This window comes from Limanda limanda, chromosome 3 (assembly GCF_963576545.1).
Source record: "Limanda limanda chromosome 3, fLimLim1.1, whole genome shotgun sequence".
NCBI lineage: Eukaryota > Metazoa > Chordata > Actinopteri > Pleuronectiformes > Pleuronectidae > Limanda > Limanda limanda.
The window spans coordinates 31,593,329-31,613,905 of NC_083638.1; positions in this window are offsets into that span (position 1 = coordinate 31,593,329).

Genomic DNA, 20,577 nt, shown 5'->3' on the forward strand with positions numbered 1-20,577 from the left:
AATGGTTAAGATTTTGACTTTTTCATCACATATCAGCTCCAGTGTCAGAAAAGCGCTGGAAACAGGGAGATATGCCTTTTTTTGGAAAAAATGGTTAAATTCTTGAATTTTTCATCACACATCATCCCAAATGTCACTAAACAGCTGGAAACGGGGAGATAAGCCTTTTTTGGAAGCATTGATTAAGATTTCTGACTTTTTCATCACATGTCAGCCCAAGTGTCAGAAAAGCGCTGGAAACAGGGAGATAAGCCTTTTTTGGAAGAAATGGTTAAATTCTTGAATGTTTCATCACACATCATCCCAAATGTCACTAAACAGCTGGAAACGGGGAGATCAGCCTTTTTTGGAAGCATTGATTAAGATTTCTGACATTTTCATCACATGTCAGCCCAAGTGTCAGAAAAGCGCTGGAAACAGGGAGATATGCCTTTTTTGGAAGAAATGGTTAAATTCTTGAATTTTTAATCACAGATCATCCCAAATGTCACTAAACAGCTGGAAACGGGGAGATAAGCCTTTTTTGGAAGCATTGATTAAGATTTCTGACTTTTTCATCAAATGTCAGCCCAAGTGTCAATAAAGTGCTGGAAACAGGGAGATATGCCTTTTTTGGAAGAAATGGTTAAATTCTTGAATTTTTCATCACACATCATACCAAATGGCACTAAACAGCTGGAAACGGGGAGATAAGCCTTTTTTGGAAGCATTGATTAAGATTTCTGACTTTTTCATCACATGTCAGCCCAAGTGTCAGAAAAGCGCTGGAAACAGGGAGATAAGCCTTTTTTGGAAGAAATGGTTAAATTCTTGAATTTTTCATCACACATCATCCCAAATGTCACTAAACAGCTGGAAACGGGGAGATAAGCCTTTTTTGGAAGCAATGGTTAACATTTTGACTTTTTCATCACATATCAGCTCAAGTGTCAGAAAAGCGCTGGAAACAGGGAGATATGCCTTTTTTGGAAGAAATGGTTAAATTCTTGAATTTTTCATCACACATCATCCCAAATGTCACTAAACAGCTGGAAACGGGGAGATAAGCCTTTTTTGGAAGCAATGATTAAGATTTCTGACTTTTTCATCACATGTCAGCCCAAGTGTCAGAAAAGCGCTGGAAACAGGGAGATATGCCTTTTTTGGAAGAAATGGTTAAATTCTTGAATTTTTAATCACAGATCATCCCAAATGTCACTAAACAGCTGGAAACGGAGAGATAAGCCTTTTTTGGAAGCAATGGTTAACATTTTGACTTTTTCATCACATGTCAGCCCAAGTGTCAGAAAAGCGCTGGATACAGGGAGATAAGCCTTTTTTGGAAGAAATGGGTAAAATCTTGAATTTTTCATCACACATCATCCCAAATGTCACTAAACAGCTGGAAACGGGGAGATAAGCTATTTTTGGAAGCATTGATTAAGATTTCTGACTTTTTCATCACATGTCAGCCCAAGTGTCAGAAAAGCGCTGGAAACAGGGAGATATGCCTTTTTTGGAAGAAATGGTTAAATTCTTGAATTTTTAATCACAGATCATCCCAAATGTCACTAAACAGCTGGAAACGGGGAGATAAGCCTTTTTTGGAAGCAATGGTTAAGATTTTGACTTTTTCATCACATATCAGCTCCAGTGTCAGAAAAGCGCTGGAAACAGGGAGATATGCCTTTTTTTGGAAAAAATGGTTAAATTCTTGAATTTTTCATCACACATCATCCCAAATGTCACTAAACAGCTGGAAACGGGGAGATAAGCCTTTTTTGGAAGCATTGATTAAGATTTCTGACTTTTTCATCACATGTCAGCCCAAGTGTCAGAAAAGCGCTGGAAACAGGGAGATAAGCCTTTTTTGGAAGAAATGGTTAAATTCTTGAATGTTTCATCACACATCATCCCAAATGTCACTAAACAGCTGGAAACGGGGAGATCAGCCTTTTTTGGAAGCATTGATTAAGATTTCTGACATTTTCATCACATGTCAGCCCAAGTGTCAGAAAAGCGCTGGAAACAGGGAGATATGCCTTTTTTGGAAGAAATGGTTAAATTCTTGAATTTTTAATCACAGATCATCCCAAATGTCACTAAACAGCTGGAAACGGGGAGATAAGCCTTTTTTGGAAGCATTGATTAAGATTTCTGACTTTTTCATCAAATGTCAGCCCAAGTGTCAATAAAGTGCTGGAAACAGGGAGATATGCCTTTTTTGGAAGAAATGGTTAAATTCTTGAATTTTTCATCACACATCATACCAAATGGCACTAAACAGCTGGAAACGAGGAGATAAGCCTTTTTTGGAAGCATTGATTAAGATTTCTGACTTTTTCATCACATGTCAGCCCTAGTGTCAAAAAAGCCCTGGAAACAGGGAGATATGCCTTTTTTGGAAGAAATGGTTAAATTCTTGAATTTTAATCACAGATCATCCCAAATGTCACTAAACAGCTGGAAACGGAGAGATAAGCCTTTTTTGGAAGCAATGGTTAACATTTTGACTTTTTCATCACATGTCAGCCCAAGTGTCAGAAAAGCGCTGGATACAGGGAGATAAGCCTTTTTTGGAAGAAATGGGTAAAATCTTGAATTTTTCATCACACATCATCCCAAATGTCACTAAACAGCTGGAAACGGGGAGATAAGCCTTTTTTGGAAGCATTGATTAAGATTTCTGACTTTTTCATCACATGTCAGCCCAAGTGTCAGAAAAGCGCTGGAAACAGGGAGATAAGCCTTTTTTGGAAGAAATGGTTAAATTCTTGAATGTTTCATCACACATCATCCCAAATGTCACTAAACAGCTGGAAACGGGGAGATCAGCCTTTTTTGGAAGCATTGATTAAGATTTCTGACATTTTCATCACATGTCAGCCCAAGTGTCAGAAAAGCGCTGGAAACAGGGAGATATGCCTTTTTTGGAAGAAATGGTTAAATTCTTGAATTTTTAATCACAGATCATCCCAAATGTCACTAAACAGCTGGAAACGGGGAGATAAGCCTTTTTTGGAAGCATTGATTAAGATTTCTGACTTTTTCATCAAATGTCAGCCCAAGTGTCAATAAAGTGCTGGAAACAGGGAGATATGCCTTTTTTGGAAGAAATGGTTAAATTCTTGAAATTTTCATCACACATCATCCCAAATGTCACTAAACAGCTGGAAACGGGGAGATAAGCCTTTTTTGGAAGCATTGATTAAGATTTCTGACTTTTTCATCACATGTCAGCCCAAGTGTCAGAAAAGCGCTGGAAACAGGGAGATATGCCTTTTTTTGGAAAAAATGGTTAAATTCTTGAATTTTTCATCACACATCATCCCAAATGTCACTAAACAGCTGGAAACGGGGAGATAAGCCTTTTTTGGAAGCATTGATTAAGATTTCTGACTTTTTCATCACAAGTCAGCCCAAGTGTCAAAAAAGCGCTGGAAACAGGGAGATATGCCTTTTTTGGAAGAAATGGTTAAATTCTTGAATTTTTAATCACAGATCATCCCAAATGTCACTAAACAGCTGGAAACGGGGAGATAAGCCTTTTTTGGAAGCATTGGTTAAGATTTTGACTTTTTCATCACATATCAGCTCCAGTGTCAGAAAAGCGCTAGAAACAGGGAGATATGCCTTTTTTTGGAAGAAATGGTTAAATTCTTGAATTTTTCATCACACATCATCCCAAATGTCACTAAACAGCTGGAAACGGGGAGATCAGCCTTTTTTGGAAGCATTGATTAAGATTTCTGACTTTTTCATCACATGTCAGCCCAAGTGTCAGACAAGCGCTGGAAACAGGGAGATATGCCTTTTTTGGAAGAAATGGTTAAATTCTTGAATTTTTCATCACACATCATACCAAATGGCACTAAACAGCTGGAAACGGGGAGATAAGCCTTTTTTGGAAGCATTGATTAAGATTTCTGACTTTTTCATCACATGTCAGCCCTAGTGTCAAAAAAGCCCTGGAAACAGGGAGATATGCCTTTTTTGGAAGAAATTGTTAAATTCTTGAATTTTTAATCACACATCATCCCAAATTTCACTAAACAGCTGGAAACGGGGAGATCAGCCTTTTTTGGAAGCATTGATTAAGATTTCTGACTTTTTCATCACATGTCAGCCCAAGTGTCAGAAAAGCGCTGGAAACAGGGAGATATGCCTTTTTTTGGAAAAAATGGTTAAATTCTTGAATTTTTCATCACACATCATCCCAAATATCACTAAACAGCTGGAAACGGGGAGATAAGCCTTTTTTGGAAGCATTGATTAAGATTTCTGACTTTTTCATCACATGTCAGCCCAAGTGTCAGAAAAGCGCTGGAAACAGGGAGATATGCCTTTTTTGGAAGAAATGGTTAAATTCTTGAATTTTTCATCACACATCATCCCAAATGGCACTTAACAGCTGGAAACGGGGAGATAAGCCTTTTTTGGAAGCATTGATTAAGATTTCTGACTTTTTCATCACATGTCAGCCCAAGTGTCAAAAAAGCGCTGGAAACAGGGAGATATGCCTTTTTTGGAAGAAATGGTTAAATTCTTGAATTTTTAATAACAGATCATCCCAAATGTCACTAAACAGCTGGAAACGGGGAGATAAGCCTTTTTTGGAAGCAATGGTTAAGATTTTGACTTTTTCATCACATATCAGCTCCAGTGTCAGAAAAGCGCTGGAAACAGGGAGATATGCCTTTTTTTGGAAGAAATGGTTAAATTCTTGAATTTTTCATCACACATCATCCCAAATGTCACTAAACAGCTGGAAACGGGGAGATAAGCCTTTTTTGGAAGCATTGATTAAGATTTCTGACTTTTTCATCACATGTCAGCCCAAGTGTCAAAAAAGCGCTGGAAACAGGGAGATATGCCTTTTTTGGAAGAAATGGTTAAATTCTTGAATTTTTAATAACAGATCATCCCAACTGTCACTAAACAGCTGGAAACGGGGAGATAAGCCTTTTTTGGAAGCAATGGTTAAGATTTTGACTTTTTCATCACATATCAGCTCCAGTGTCAGAAAAGCGCTGGAAACAGGGAGATATGCCTTTTTTTGGAAGAAATGGTTAAATTCTTGAATTTTTCATCACACATCATCCCAAATGTCACTAAACAGCTGGAAACGGGGAGATAAGCCTTTTTTGGAAGCATTAATTAAGATTTCTGACTTTTTCATCACATGTCAGCCCAAGTGTCAGAAAAGCGCTGGAAACAGGGAGATAAGCCTTTTTTGGAAGAAATGGTTAAATTTTTGAATTTTTCATCACACATCATCCCAAATGTCACTAAACAGCTGGAAACGGGGAGATAAGCCTTTTTTGGAAGCAATGGTTAACATTTTGACTTTTTCATCACATGTCAGCCCAAGTGTCAGAAAAGCGCTGGAAACAGGGAGATAAGCCTTTTTTGGAATAAATGGTTAAATTCTTGAATTTTTCATCACACATCATCCCAAATGTCACTAAACAGCTGGAAACGGGGAGATAAGCCTTTTTTGGAAGCAATGGTTAACATTTTGACTTTTTCATCACATATCAGCTCAAGTGTCAGAAAAGCGCTGGAAACAGGGAGATATGCCTTTTTTTGGAAGAAATGGTTAAATTCTTGAATTTTTCATCACACATCATCCCAAATGTCACTAAACAGCTGGAAACGGGGAGATAAGCCTTTTTTGGAAGCATTGATTAAGATTTCTGACTTTTTCATCACATGTCAGCCCAAGTGTCAAAAAAGCGCTGGAAACAGGGAGATATGCCTTTTTTGGAAGAAATGGTTAAATTCTTGAATTTTTAATCACAGATCATCCCAAATGTCACTAAACAGCTGGAAACGGGGAGATACGCCTTTTTTGGAAGCAATGGTTAACATTTTGACTTTTTCATCACATATCAGCTCCAGTGTCAGAAAAGCGCTGGAAACAGGGAGATATGCCTTTTTTTGGAAGAAATGGTTAATTCTTAAATTTTTCATCACACATCATCCCAAATGTCAATAAACAGCTGGAAACGGGGAGATAAGCCTTTTTTGGAAGCAATGGTTAACATTTTCACTTTTTCATCACATATCAGCTCAAGTGTCAGAAAAGCGCTGGAAACAGGGAGATATGCCTTTTTTTGGAAGAAATGGTTAAATTCTTGAATTTTTCATCACACATCATCCCAAATGTCACTAAACAGCTGGAAACGGGGAGATAAGCCTTTTTTGGAAGCATTGATTAAGATTTTGACTTTTTCATCACATATCAGCTCCAGTGTCAGAAAAGCGCTGGAAACAGGGAGATATGCCTTTTTTTGGAAGAAATGGTTAAATTCTTGAATGTTTCATCACACATCATCCCAAATGTCACTAAACAGCTGGAAACGGGGAGATCAGCCTTTTTTGGAAGCATTGATTAAGATTTCTGACATTTTCATCACATGTCAGCCCAAGTGTCAGAAAAGCGCTGGAAACAGGGAGATATGCCTTTTTTGGAAGAAATGGTTAAATTCTTGAATTTTTAATCACACATCATCCCAAATGTCACTAAACAGCTGGAAACGGGGAGATAAGCCTTTTTTGGAAGCATTGATTAAGATTTCTGACTTTTTCATCACATGTCAGCCCAAGTGTCAGAAAAGCGCTGGAAACAGGGAGATATGCCTTTTTTGGAAGAAATGGTTAAATTCTTGAATTTTTCATCACACATCATCCCAAATGGCACTAAACAGCTGGAAACGGGGAGATAAGCCTTTTTTGGAAGCATTGATTAAGATTTCTGACTTTTTCATCACATGTCAGCCCAAGTGTCAAAAAAGCGCTGGAAACAGGGAGATATGCCTTTTTTGGAAGAAATGGTTAAATTCTTGAATTTTTAATAACAGATCATCCCAAATGTCACTAAACAGCTGGAAACGGGGAGATAAGCCTTTTTTGGAAGCAATGGTTAAGATTTTGACTTTTTCATCACATATCAGCTCCAGTGTCAGAAAAGCGCTGGAAACAGGGAGATATGCCTTTTTTTGGAAGAAATGGTTAAATTCTTGAATTTTTCATCACACATCATCCCAAATGTCACTAAACAGCTGGAAACGGGGAGATAAGCCTTTTTTGGAAGCATTGATTAAGATTTCTGACTTTTTCATCACATGTCAGCCCAAGTGTCAAAAAAGCGCTGGAAACAGGGAGATATGCCTTTTTTGGAAGAAATGGTTAAAGTCTTGAATTTTTCATCACACATCATCCCAAATGTCACTAAACAGCTGGAAACGGGGAGATAAGCCTTTTTTGGAAGCATTAATTAAGATTTCTGACTTTTTCATCACATGTCAGCCCAAGTGTCAGAAAAGCGCTGGAAACAGGGAGATAAGCCTTTTTTGGAAGAAATGGTTAAATTCTTGAATTTTTCATCACACATCATCCCAAATGTCACTAAACAGCTGGAAACGGGGAGATAAGCCTTTTTTGGAAGCAATGGTTAACATTTTGACTTTTTCATCACATATCAGCTCAAGTGTCAGAAAAGCGCTGGAAACAGGGAGATATGCCTTTTTTGGAAGAAATGGTTAAATTCTTGAATTTTTCATCACACATCATCCCAAATGGCACTAAACAGCTGGAAACGGGGAGATAAGCCTTTTTTGGAAGCATTGATTAAGATTTCTGACTTTTTCATCACATGTCAGCCCAAGTGTCAAAAAAGCGCTGGAAACAGGGAGATATGCCTTTTTTGGAAGAACTGGTTAAATTCTTGAATTTTTAATCACAGATCATCCCAAATGTCACTAAACAGCTGGAAAGGGGGAGATAAGCCTTTTTTGGAAGCAATGGTTAAGATTTTGACTTTTTCATCACATGTCAGCCCAAGTGTCAGAAAAGCGCTGGAAACAGGGAGATAAGCCTTTTTTGGAATAAATGGTTAAATTCTTGAATTTTTCATCACACATCATCCCAAATGTCACTAAACAGCTGGAAACGGGGAGATAAGCCTTTTTTGGAAGCAATGGTTAACATTTTGACTTTTTCATCACATATCAGCTCAAGTGTCAGAAAAGCGCTGGAAACAGGGAGATATGCCTTTTTTTGGAAGAAATGGTTAAATTCTTGAATTTTTCATCACACATCATCCCAAATGTCACTAAACAGCTGGAAACGGGGAGATAAGCCTTTTTTGGAAGCATTGATTAAGATTTCTGACTTTTTCATCACATGTCAGCCCAAGTGTCAAAAAAGCGCTGGAAACAGGGAGATATGCCTTTTTTGGAAGAAATGGTTAAATTCTTGAATTTTTAATCACAGATCATCCCAAATGTCACTAAACAGCTGGAAACGGGGAGATACGCCTTTTTTGGAAGCAATGGTTAACATTTTGACTTTTTCATCACATATCAGCTCCAGTGTCAGACAAGCGCTGGAAACAGGGAGATATGCCTTTTTTTGGAAGAAATGGTTAATTCTTAAATTTTTCATCACACATCATCCCAAATGTCAATAAACAGCTGGAAACGGGGAGATAAGCCTTTTTTGGAAGCAATGGTTAACATTTTCACTTTTTCATCACATATCAGCTCAAGTGTCAGAAAAGCGCTGGAAACAGGGAGATATGCCTTTTTTTGGAAGAAATGGTTAAATTCTTGAATTTTTCATCACACATCATCCCAAATGTCACTAAACAGCTGGAAACGGGGAGATAAGCCTTTTTTGGAAGCATTGATTAAGATTTTGACTTTTTCATCACATATCAGCTCCAGTGTCAGAAAAGCGCTGGAAACAGGGAGATATGCCTTTTTTTGGAAGAAATGGTTAAATTCTTGAATGTTTCATCACACATCATCCCAAATGTCACTAAACAGCTGGAAACGGGGAGATCAGCCTTTTTTGGAAGCATTGATTAAGATTTCTGACATTTTCATCACATGTCAGCCCAAGTGTCAGAAAAGCGCTGGAAACAGGGAGATATGCCTTTTTTGGAAGAAATGGTTAAATTCTTGAATTTTTAATCACAGATCATCCCAAATGTCACTAAACAGCTGGAAACGGGAGATACGCCTTTTTTGGAAGCAATGGTTAACATTTTGACTTTTTCATCACATATCAGCTCCAGTGTCAGAAAAGCGCTGGAAAAAGGGAGATATGCCTTTTTTGGAAGAAACGGTTAAATTCTTGAATTTTTCATCACACATCATCCCAAATGTCACTAAACAGCTGGAAACGGGGAGATAAGCCTTTTTTGGAAGAAATGGTTAAATTCTTGAATTTTTCATCACACATCATCCCAAATGTCACTAAACAGCTGGAAACGGGGAGATAAGCCTTTTTTGGAAGCATTGATTAAGATTTCTGACTTTTTCATCACATGTCAGCCCAAGTGTCAAAAAAGCGCTGGAAACAGGGAGATAAGCCTTTTTTGGAAGAAATGGTTAAATTCTTGAATTTTTCATCACACATCATCCCAAATGTCACTAAACAGCTGGAAACGGGGAGATAAGCCTTTTTTGGAAGCATTGATTAAGATTTCTGACTTTTTCATCACATGTCAGCCCAAGTGTCAAAAAAGCGCTGGAAACAGGGAGATATGCATTTTTTGGAAGAAATGGTTAAATTCTTGAATTTTTCATCACACATCATCCCAAATGTCACTAAACAGCTGGAAACGGGGAGATAAGCCTTTTTTGGAAGCATTGATTAAGATTTCTGACTTTTTCATCACATGTCAGCCCAAGTGTCAGAAAAGCGCTGGAAACAGGGAGATAAGCCTTTTTTGGAAGAAATGGTTAAATTGTTGAATTTTTCATAACACATCATCCCAAATGTCACTAAACAGCTGGAAACGGGGAGATACGCCTTTTTTGGAAGCAATGGTTAACATTTTGACTTTTTCATCACATATCAGCTCCAGTGTCAGAAAAGCGCTGGAAACAGGGAGATATGCCTTTTTTTGGAAGAAATGGTTAATTCTTAAATTTTTCATCACACATCATCCCAAATGTCAATAAACAGCTGGAAACGGGGAGATAAGCCTTTTTTGGAAGCAATGGTTAACATTTTCACTTTTTCATCACATATCAGCTCAAGTGTCAGAAAAGCGCTGGAAACAGGGAGATATGCCTTTTTTTGGAAGAAATGGTTAAATTCTTGAATTTTTCATCACACATCATCCCAAATGTCACTAAACAGCTGGAAACGGGGAGATAAGCCTTTTTTGGAAGCATTGATTAAGATTTTGACTTTTTCATCACATATCAGCTCCAGTGTCAGAAAAGCGCTGGAAACAGGGAGATATGCCTTTTTTTGGAAGAAATGGTTAAATTCTTGAATTTTTCATCACACATCATCCCAAATGTCACTAAACAGCTGGAAACGGGGAGATAAGCCTTTTTTGGAAGCATTGATTAAGATTTCTGACTTTTTCATCACATGTCAGCCCAAGTGTCAAAAAAGCGCTGGAAACAGGGAGATATGCCTTTTTTGGAAGAAATGGTTAAATTCTTGAATTTTTAATCACAGATCATCCCAAATGTCACTAAACAGCTGGAAACGGGGAGATACGCCTTTTTTGGAAGCAATGGTTAACATTTTGACTTTTTCATCACATATCAGCTCCAGTGTCAGAAAAGCGCTGGAAAAAGGGAGATATGCCTTTTTTGGAAGAAACGGTTAAATTCTTGAATTTTTCATCACACATCATCCCAAATGTCACTAAACAGCTGGAAACGGGGAGATAAGCCTTTTTTGGAAGCATTGATTAAGATTTCTGACTTTTTCATCACATGTCAGCCCAAGTGTCAGAAAAGCGCTGGAAACAGGGAGATATGCCTTTTTTGGAAGAAATGGTTAAATTCTTGAATTTTTCATCACACATCATCCCAAATGGCACTAAACAGCTGGAAACGGGGAGATCAGCCTTTTTTGGAAGCATTGATTAAGATTTCTGACTTTTTCATCACATGTCAGCCCAAGTGTCAGAAAAGCGCTGGAAACAGGGAGATATGCCTTTTTTTGGAAAAAATGGTTAAATTCTTGAATTTTTCATCACACATCATCCCAAATGTCACTAAACAGCTGGAAACGGGGAGATAAGCCTTTTTTGGAAGCATTGATTAAGATTTCTGACTTTTTCATCACAAGTCAGCCCAAGTGTCAAAAAAGCGCTGGAAACAGGGAGATATGCCTTTTTTGGAAGAAATGGTTAAATTCTTGAATTTTTAATCACAGATCATCCCAAATGTCACTAAACAGCTGGAAACGGGGAGATAAGCCTTTTTTGGAAGCATTGGTTAAGATTTTGACTTTTTCATCACATATTAGCTCCAGTGTCAGAAAAGCGCTAGAAACAGGGAGATATGCCTTTTTTTGGAAGAAATGGTTAAATTCTTGAATTTTTCATCACACATCATCCCAAATGTCACTAAACAGCTGGAAACGGGGAGATCAGCCTTTTTTGGAAGCATTGATTAAGATTTCTGACTTTTTCATCACATGTCAGCCCAAGTGTCAGAAAAGCGCTGGAAACAGGGAGATATGCCTTTTTTGGAAGAAATGGTTAAATTCTTGAATTTTTCATCACACATCATACCAAATGGCACTAAACAGCTGGAAACGGGGAGATAAGCCTTTTTTGGAAGCATTGATTAAGATTTCTGACTTTTTCATCACATGTCAGCCCTAGTGTCAAAAAAGCCCTGGAAACAGGGAGATATGCCTTTTTTGGAAGAAATGGTTAAATTCTTGAATTTTTAATCACAGATCATCCCAAATGTCAATAAACAGCTGGAAACGGGGAGATAAGCCTTTTTTGGAAGCAATGGTTAAGATTTTGACTTTTTCATCACATATCAGCTCCAGTGTCAAAAAAGCGCTGGAAACAGGGAGATATGCCTTTTTTGGAAGAAATGGTTAAATTCTTGAATTTTTAATCACAGATCATCCCAAATGTCACTAAACAGCTGGAAACGGAGAGATAAGCCTTTTTTGGAAGCAATGGCTAACATTTTGACTTTTTCATCACATGTCAGCCCAAGTGTCAGAAAAGCGCTGGATACAAGGAGATAAGCCTTTTTTGGAAGAAATGGGTAAAATCTTGAATTTTTCATCACACATCATCCCAAATGTCACTAAACAGCTGGAAACGGGGAGATAAGCTATTTTTGGAAGCATTGATTAAGATTTCTGACTTTTTCATCACATGTCAGCCCAAGTGTCAGAAAAGCGCTGGAAACAGGGAGATATGCCTTTTTTGGAAGAAATGGTTAAATTCTTGAATTTTTAATCACAGATCATCCCAAATGTCACTAAACAGCTGGAAACGGGGAGATAAGCCTTTTTTGGAAGCAATGGTTAAGATTTTGACTTTTTCATCACATATCAGCTCCAGTGTCAGAAAAGCGCTGGAAACAGGGAGATATGCCTTTTTTTGGAAAAAATGGTTAAATTCTTGAATTTTTCATCACACATCATCCCAAATGTCACTAAACAGCTGGAAACGGGGAGATAAGCCTTTTTTGGAAGCATTGATTAAGATTTCTGACTTTTTCATCACATGTCAGCCCAAGTGTCAGAAAAGCGCTGGAAACAGGGAGATAAGCCTTTTTTGGAAGAAATGGTTAAATTCTTGAATTTTTCATCACACATCATCCCAAATGTCACTAAACAGCTGGAAACGGGGAGATCAGCCTTTTTTGGAAGCATTGATTAAGATTTCTGACTTTTTCATCACATGTCAGCCCAAGTGTCAAAAAAGCGCTGGAAACAGGGAGATATGCCTTTTTTGGAAGACAGGTTAAATTCTTGAATATTTAATCACAGATCATCCCAAATGTCACTAAACAGCTGGAAACGGGGAGATAAGCCTTTTTTGGAAGCAATGGTTAACATTTTGACTTTTTCATCACATGTCAGCCCAAGTGTCAGAAAAGCGCTGGATACAGGGAGATAAGCCTTTTTTGGAAGAAATGGGTAAAATCTTGAATTTTTCATCACACATCATCCCAAATGTCACTAAACAGCTGGAAACGGGGAGATAAGCTATTTTTGGAAGCATTGATTAAGATTTCTGACTTTTTCATCACATGTCAGCCCAAGTGTCAGAAAAGCGCTGGAAACAGGGAGATAAGCCTTTTTTGGAAGAAATGGTTAAATTCTTGAATTTTTCATCACACATCATCCCAAATGTCACTAAACAGCTGGAAACGGGGAGATCAGCCTTTTTTGGAAGCATTGATTAAGATTTCTGACTTTTTCATCACATGTCAGCCCAAGTGTCAAAAAAGCGCTGGAAACAGGGAGATATGCCTTTTTTGGAAGACAGGTTAAATTCTTGAATATTTAATCACAGATCATCCCAAATGTCACTAAACAGCTGGAAACGGGGAGATAAGCCTTGTTTGGAAGCATTGGTTAAGATTTTGACTTTTTCATCACATATCAGCTCCAGTGTCAGAAAAGCGCTGGAAACAGGGAGATATGCCTTTTTTTGGAAGAAATGGTTAAATTCTTGAATTTTTCATCACACATCATCCCAAATGTCACTAAACAGCTGGAAACGGGGAGATCAGCCTTTTTTGGAAGCATTGATTAAGATTTCTGACTTTTTCATCACATGTCAGCCCAAGTGTCAGAAAAGCGCTGGAAACAGGGAGATATGCCTTGTTTGGAAGAAATGGTTAAATTCTTGAATTTTTCATCACACATCATCCCAAATGTCACTAAACAGCTGGAAACGGGGAGATAAGCCTTTCTTGGAAGCATTGATTAAGATTTCTGACTTTTTCATCACATGTCAGCCCAAGTGTCAGACAAGCGCTGGAAACAGGGAGATAAGCCTTTTTTGGAAGAAATGGTTAAATTCTTGAATTTTTCATCACACATCATCCCAAATGTCACTAAACAGCTGGAAACGGGGAGATAAGCCTTTTTTGGAAGCATTGATTAAGATTTCTGACTTTTTCATCACATGTCAGCCCAAGTGTCAAAAAAGCGCTGGAAACAGGGAGATATGCCTTTTTTGGAAGAAATGGTCAAATTCTTGAATTTTTCATCACACATCATCCCAAATGTCACTAAACTGCTGGAAACGGGGAAATAAGCCTTTTTTGGAAGCAATGGTTAACATTTTGACTTTTTCATCACATATCAGCTCAAGTGTCAGAAAAGCGCTGGAAACAGGGAGATATGCCTTTTTTTGGAAGAAATGGTTAAATTCTTGAATTTTTCATCCCAAATGTCACTAAACAGCTGGAAACGGGGAGATAAGCCTTTTTTGGAAGCATTGATTAAGATTTCTGACTTTTTCATCACATGTCAGCCCAAGTGTCAGAAAAGCGCTGGAAACAGGGAGATATGCCTTTTTTGGAAGAAATGGTTAAATTCTTGAATTTTTAATCACAGATCATCCCAAATGTCACTAAACAGCTGGAAACGGGGAGATAAGCCTTTTTTGGAAGCATTGATTAAGATTTTGACTTTTTCATCACATATCAGCTCCAGTGTCAGAAAAGCGCTGGAAACAGGGAGATATGCCTTTTTTTGGAAGAAATGGTTAAATTCTTGAATTTTTCATCACACATCATCCCAAATGTCACTAAACAGCTGGAAACGGGGAGATAAGCCTTTTTTGGAAGCATTGATTAAGATTTCTGACTTTTTCATCACATGTCAGCCCAAGTGTCAAAAAAGCGCTGGAAACAGGGAGATATGCCTTTTTTGGAAGAAATGGTTAAATTCTTGAATTTTTAATCACAGATCATCCCAAATGTCACTAAACAGCTGGAAACGGGGAGATCAGCCTTTTTTGGAAGCATTGATTAAGATTTCTGACTTTTTCATCACATGTCAGCCCAAGTGTCTTAAAAGCGCTGGAAACAGGGAGATAAGCCTTTTTTGGAAGAAATGGTTAAATTCTTGAATTTTTCATCACACATCATCCCAAATGTCACTAAACAGCTGGAAACGGGGAGATAAGCCTTTTTTGGAAGCATTGATTAAGATTTCTGACTTTTTCATCACATGTCAGCCCAAGTGTCAAAAAAGCGCTGGAAACAGGGAGATATGCCTTTTTTGGAAGAAATGGTTAAATTCTTGAATTTTTCATCACACATCATCCCAAATGTCACTAAACAGCTGGAAACGGGGAGATAAGCCTTTTTTGGAAGCATTGATTAAGATTTCTGACTTTTTCATCACATGTCAGCCCAAGTGTCAGAAAAGCGCTGGAAACAGGGAGATAAGCCTTTTTTGGAAGAAATGGTTAAATTCTTGAATTTTTCATCACACATCATCCCAAATGTCACTAAACAGCTGGAAACGGGGAGATAAGCCTTTTTTGGAAGCAATGGTTAACATTTTGACTTTTTCATCACATATCAGCTCAAGTGTCAGAAAAGCGCTGGAAACAGGGAGATATGCCTTTTTTGGAAGAAATGGTTAAATTCTTGAATTTTTCATCACACATCATCCCAAATGGCACTAAACAGCTGGAAACGGGGAGATCAGCCTTTTTTGGAAGCATTGATTAAGATTTCTGACTTTTTCATCACGTCAGCCCAAGTGTCAGAAAAGCGCTGGAAACAGGGAGATATGCCTTGTTTGGAAGAAATGGTTAAATTCTTGAATTTTTCATCACACATCATCCCAAATGTCACTAAACAGCTAAAAACGGGGAGATAAGCCTTTTTTGGAAGCAATGATTAAGATTTCTGACTTTTTCATCACATGTCAGCCCAAGTGTCAGAAAAGCGCTGGAAACAGGGAGATATGCCTTTTTTTGGAAGAAATGGTTAAATTCTTGAATTTTTCATCACACATCATACCAAATGGCACTAAACAGCTGGAAACGGGGAGATAAGCCTTTTTTGGAAGCATTGATTAAGATTTCTGACTTTTTCATCACATGTCAGCCCAAGTGTCAAAAAAGCCCTGGAAACAGGGAGATATGCCTTTTTTGGAAGAAATGGTTAAATTCTTGAATTTTTAATCACAGATCATCCCAAATGTCACTAAACAGCTGGAAACGGGGAGATAAGCCTTTTTTGGAAGCAATGGTTAAGATTTTGACTTTTTCATCACATATCAGCTCCAGTGTCAGAAAAGCGCTGGAAACAGGGAGATATGCCTTTTTTTGGAAGAAATGGTTAAATTCTTGAATTTTTCATCACACATCATCCCAAATGTCACTAAACAGCTGGAAACGGGGAGATAAGCCTTTCTTGGAAGCATTGATTAAGATTTCTGACTTTTTCATCACATGTCAGCCCAAGTGTCAGACAAGCGCTGGAAACAGGGAGATAAGCCTTTTTTGGAAGAAATGGTTAAATTCTTGAATTTTTCATCACACATCATCCCAAATGTCACTAAACAGCTGGAAACGGGGAGATAAGCCTTTTTTGGAAGCAATGGTTAAGATTTTGACTTTTTCATCACATGTCAGCCCAAGTGTCAAAAAAGCGCTGGAAACAGGGAGATAAGCCTTTTTTGGAAGAAATGGTTAAATTCTTGAATTTTTCATCACACATCATCCCAAATGTCACTAAACAGCTGGAAACGGGGAGATAAGCTATTTTTGGAAGCATTGATTAAGATTTCTGACTTTTTCATCACATGTCAGCCCAAGTGTCAGAAAAGCGCTGGAAACAGGGAGATATGCCTTTTTTGGAAGAAATGGTTAAATTCTTGAATTTTTAATCACAGATCATCCCAAATGTCACTAAACAGCTGGAAACGGGGAGATAAGCCTTTTTTGGAAGCAATGGTTAAGATTTTGACTTTTTCATCACATATCAGCTCCAGTGTCAGAAAAGCGCTGGAAACAGGGAGATATGCCTTTTTTTGGAAAAAATGGTTAAATTCTTGAATTTTTCATCACACATCATCCCAAATGTCACTAAACAGCTGGAAACGGGGAGATAAGCCTTTTTTGGAAGCATTGATTAAGATTTCTGACTTTTTCATCACATGTCAGCCCAAGTGTCAGAAAAGCGCTGGAAACAGGGAGATAAGCCTTTTTTGGACGAAATGGTTAAATTCTTGAATTTTTCATCACACATCATCCCAAATGTCACTAAACAGCTGGAAACGGGGAGATCAGCCTTTTTTGGAAGCATTGATTAAGATTTCTGACTTTTTCATCACAAGTCAGCCCAAGTGTCAAAAAAGCGCTGGAAACAGGGAGATATGCCTTTTTTGGAAGAAATGGTTAAATTCTTGAATTTTTAATCACAGATTATCCCAAATGTCACTAAACAGCTGGAAACGGGGAGATAAGCCTTTTTTGGAAGCATTGGTTAAGATTTTGACTTTTTCATCACATATTAGCTCCAGTGTCAGAAAAGCGCTAGAAACAGGGAGATATGCCTTTTTTTGGAAGAAATGGTTAAATTCTTGAATTTTTCATCACACATCATCCCAAATGTCACTAAACAGCTGGAAACGGGGAGATCAGCCTTTTTTGGAAGCATTGATTAAGATTTCTGACTTTTTCATCACATGTCAGCCCAAGTGTCAGAAAAGCGCTGGAAACAGGGAGATATGCCTTTTTTGGAAGAAATGGTTAAATTCTTGAATTTTTCATCACACATCATACCAAATGGCACTAAACAGCTGGAAACGGGGAGATAAGCCTTTTTTGGAAGCATTGATTAAGATTTCTGACTTTTTCATCACATGTCAGCCCTAGTGTCAAAAAAGCCCTGGAAACAGGGAGATATGCCTTTTTTGGAAGAAATGGTTAAATTCTTGAATTTTTAATCACAGATCATCCCAAATGTCAATAAACAGCTGGAAACGGGGAGATAAGCCTTTTTTGGAAGCAATGGTTAAGATTTTGACTTTTTCATCACATATCAGCTCCAGTGTCAAAAAAGCGCTGGAAACAGGGAGATATGCCTTTTTTGGAAGAAATGGTTAAATTCTTGAATTTTTAATCACAGATCATCCCAAATGTCACTAAACAGCTGGAAACGGGGAGATAAGCCTTTTTTGGAAGCAATGGTTAACATTTTGACTTTTTCATCACATGTCAGCCCAAGTGACAGAAAAGCGCTGGAAACAGGGAGATAAGCCTTTTTTGGAAGAAATGGTTAAATTCTTGAATTTTTCATCACACATCATCCCAAATGTCACTAAACAGCTGGAAACGGGGAGATAAGCTATTTTTGGAAGCATTGATTAAGATTTCTGACTTTTTCATCACATGTCAGCCCAAGTGTCAGAAAAGCGCTGGAAACAGGGAGATATGCCTTTTTTGGAAGAAATGGTTAAATTCTTGAATTTTTCATCACACATCATCCCAAATGTCACTAAACAGCTGGAAACGGGGAGATAAGCCTTTCTTGGAAGCATTGATTAAGATTTCTGACTTTTTCATCACATGTCAGCCCAAGTGTCAGACAAGCGCTGGAAACAGGGAGATAAGCCTTTTTTGGAAGAAATGGTTAAATTCTTGAATTTTTCATCACACATCATCCCAAATGTCACTAAACAGCTGGAAACGGGGAGATAAGCCTTTTTTGGAAGCAATGGTTAAGATTTTGACTTTTTCATCACATATCAGCTCCAGTGTCAGAAAAGCGCTGGAAACAGGGAGATATGCCTTTTTTTGGAAGAAATGGTTAAATTCTTGAATTTTTCATCACACATCATCCCAAATGTCACTAAACAGCTGGAAACGGGGAGATAAGCCTTTTTTGGAAGCATTGATTAAGATTTCTGACTTTTTCATCACATGTCAGCCCAAGTGTCAAAAAAGCGCTGGAAACAGGGAGATAAGCCTTTTTTGGAAGAAATGGTTAAATTCTTGAATTTTTCATCACACATCATCCCAAATGTCACTAAACAGCTGGAAACGGGGAGATAAGCTATTTTTGGAAGCATTGATTAAGATTTCTGACTTTTTCATCACATGTCAGCCCAAGTGTCAGAAAAGCGCTGGAAACAGGGAGATATGCCTTTTTTGGAAGAAATGGTTAAATTCTTGAATTTTTAATCACAGATCATCCCAAATGTCACTAAACAGCTGGAAACGGGGAGATAAGCCTTTTTTGGAAGCAATGGTTAAGATTTTGACTTTTTCATCACATATCAGCTCCAGTGTCAGAAAAGCGCTGGAAACAGGGAGATATGCCTTTTTTTGGAAAAAATGGTTAAATTCTTGAATTTTTCATCACACATCATCCCAAATGTCACTAAACAGCTGGAAACGGGGAGATAAGCCTTTTTTGGAAGCATTGATTAAGATTTCTGACTTTTTCATCACATGTCAGCCCAAGTGTCAGAAAAGCGCTGGAAACAGGGAGATAAGCCTTTTTTGGACGAAATGGTTAAATTCTTGAATTTTTAATCACAGATCATCCCAAATGTCACTAAACAGCTGGAAACGGGGAGATAAGCCTTTTTTGGAAGCATTGGTTAAGATTTTGACTTTTTCATCACATATTAGCTCCAGTGTCAGAAAAGCGCTAGAAACAGGGAGATATGCCTTTTTTTGGAAGAAATGGTTAAATTCTTGAATTTTTCATCACACATCATCCCAAATGTCACTAAACAGCTGGAAACGGGGAGATCAGCCTTTTTTGGAAGCATTGATTAAGATTTCTGACTTTTTCATCACATGTCAGCCCAAGTGTCAGAAAAGCGCTGGAAACAGGGAGATATGCCTTTTTTGGAAGAAATGGTTAAATTCTTGAATTTTTCATCACACATCATACCAAATGGCACTAAACAGCTGGAAACGGGGAGATAAGCCTTTTTTGGAAGCAATGGTTAACATTTTGACTTTTTCATCACATGTCAGCCCAAGTGTCAGAAAAGCGCTGGAAACAGGGAGATAAGCCTTTTTTGGACGAAATGGTTAAATTCTTGAATTTTTCATCACACATCATCCCAAATGTCACTAAACAGCTGGAAACGGGGAGATCAGCCTTTTTTGGAAGCATTGATTAAGATTTCTGACTTTTTCATCACAAGTCAGCCCAAGTGTCAAAAAAGCGCTGGAAACAGGGAGATATGCCTTTTTTGGAAGAAATGGTTAAATTCTTGAATTTTTAATCACAGATCATCCCAAATGTCACTAAACAGCTGGAAACGGGGAGATAAGCCTTTTTTGGAAGCATTGGTTAAGATTTTGACTTTTTCATCACATATTAGCTCCAGTGTCAGAAAAGCGCTAGAAACAGGGAGATATGCCTTTTTTTGGAAGAAATGGTTAAATTCTTGAATTTTTCATCACACATCATCCCAAATGTCACTAAACAGCTGGAAACGGGGAGATCAGCCTTTTTTGGAAGCATTGATTAAGATTTCTGACTTTTTCATCACATGTCAGCCCAAGTGTCAGAAAAGCGCTGGAAACAGGGAGATATGCCTTTTTTGGAAGAAATGGTTAAATTCTTGAATTTTTCATCACACATCATACCAAATGGCACTAAACAGCTGGAAACGGGGAGATAAGCCTTTTTTGGAAGCATTGATTAAGATTTCTGACTTTTTCATCACATGTCAGCCCAAGTGTCAGACAAGCGCTGGAAACAGGGAGATAAGCCTTTTTTGGAAGAAATGGTTAAATTCTTGAATTTTTCATCACACATCATCCCAAATGTCACTAAACAGCTGGAAACGGGGAGATAAGCC